Below are 2,036 nucleotides of genomic sequence, written 5' to 3'. Positions count from 1 at the left end.
TATTTTTTTCCATACACAACACATTGCAGGTACAATTTTACAGGTTACAGCTGTACCACCTCTAGTATTGCTGCCGACCATCCAACAAATGAGCACACTAAACAGGCATTGATGACATTGTTATCAACGTCTTTTTGAATCTCTCATTATTATACATAACTGCCCACTGAAACAGAGAAACTTCAAAATAGGTGTGTGTGTGTGTGTTTATATATATATATATATATATATATATATATATATATATATATATATATATATATACATATATACATACATACATACATACATACATACATACATACATACATACATACATACATACATACATACATATACACTTATCTATTTATTTTTTCACTTTGAATTTTGTATGAGGTATACACATGCAAAGATTCACAGCTGCTGCTGGGTGGGTGAGTGAGTGAGTGATTGATTGATTGATTGATTGATTGATTGATTGATTGATAGAGAGTGAGTGTGTGTGTGTGTGTGTGTTAGGGGGGGGGGGGGGGAAATGTGGTGATTGTGGGGGAAAAAAAAATTTAAAATTGAAATTTTTAAAAAAAAATTTTTTTCTGTAGGGTGCAAAATAGTAGTGCCAACGGCACGTGGTGTTCCCAAGCGGTCACCCATCTAAGTACTAACCACGCTCGACGATGCTTAACTTCGGTGATCGGACGAGAACCGGTGTGTTCATCGTGATATGGCCGTTGGCAATGATATAGATGTTTTTTTTTTGCAGTTTGTATTTGCCACTCGAAATAGCTATACCAGGTGTGATTGTTACAAACAACAGGAGAAATCGTGTAATGAACACTCTTTTACTTCCCCCCCCCCCCCCCCCTCCCCACACACAACACCCACCACCCTCACCATCCCAACCACCAAAGCCCTCTTCAAAATACACTCTCACACACACACACAAACCCACACTCTATAACTGATGAACATTACCATAACTTCTTAAAGCCATTAGATAATATTTAACTCAAGAAAGGTATTGTGATATGTTTAAAGAAAGAAAGGTGAAACCTTTAACTTTACCAGCAGGTATTAGTATCACTGAGGTATCTTCTAGGTTGTAGCAGCAATAGTAGTAATAATAATAAAATTAAATAAGGTAATAAAAAAGAAAAGTTATACATGTGATCAAATCATGAATGTATAAAACTGGAATGAATTTAAATTTTTTTTATTTTTCTTCATAGGCTGTTTTGAAATTGATGAGTAAGTGCCTCTTCTTTTAAATTTTTTAATGCTGAACACTGTTACATAAGAGATGAATGTTTAGAAAATTTAAAAAAAAAAAAAAGCTAGCCCAGCCCCCTCCCCCCCTCACACAAAATCCAAACAAAAAAAAAAACACCCTCCTTCAAAACATCACATAATCATCCAGCCAGCAGTGCAGACGAGAAATTTGCACTCGGGGCCGCCATTTTGACGATAAATTCTTGCATGGCACACCAAAGGTAGGAAAGAATTTAAAAAAATAAAAATAATGGGCGAGCACCCTCGCGTCTGCCTGTAGAAAATGAAGTTAAAAGTAACATAACCTAAAGACAGGCACACACTAGGGTGCTCCCAGGCGGTTGAGAAATTTTTTCCCGCCAAAAGACTTATATATATTATTTATTTTACTGTTTTTGGCAGGGGGCTATGTCGGTCTGTGTGCAAAGTAGTTCCTACTCCCGCCGCCAGGAGCGCGCGCGGTGGGTAGCGATGTTGTTTTTTCTGCTTTCATTTGTTTATTATTTAGAGGGTTAATGCTATGTAAATGTACGCAAGTTTGGTTATGTGTCGGTAGTTGTGCGAGATTTAATTTCCGAAACGAAATTTGACTTTCATCGGCCTGCATTTCTCACTTATTCGGAAAATACATGTGTGTTTATGTATGTATAATAATCGAGTGATTTTGTAATAATTTGGAAGTTTTGTTTGCGTGTGCGATGTGGGGAAGAAAAGGTGTGCACACGAGTCCTAGGGCTATATTTTTTTTTATTGCGAAATATTTACTTCATGTGGTGAAAAATTTT

General features: G+C 36.5%; 1 non-coding gene across 1 annotated transcript; it reads right to left on the bottom strand.

Moving 5' to 3' along the window:
• Window positions 1-599: 599 nt before the first annotated feature.
• On the bottom strand, window positions 600-718 carry LOC134543938 (5S ribosomal RNA). Its single transcript, XR_010077381.1, has one exon. It is a non-coding gene; the product is annotated as a 5S ribosomal RNA (ribosomal RNA).
• Between the last annotated feature and the right edge of the window lie 1,318 nt (window positions 719-2,036).

Source organism: Bacillus rossius, unplaced genomic scaffold (genome assembly GCF_032445375.1).
Source record: "Bacillus rossius redtenbacheri isolate Brsri unplaced genomic scaffold, Brsri_v3 Brsri_v3_scf25, whole genome shotgun sequence".
Lineage (NCBI taxonomy): Eukaryota > Metazoa > Arthropoda > Insecta > Phasmatodea > Bacillidae > Bacillus > Bacillus rossius.
The sequence above is the reverse complement of the archived record's forward strand: the minus strand, read 5'-3'. Positions and strand labels throughout refer to the sequence as shown.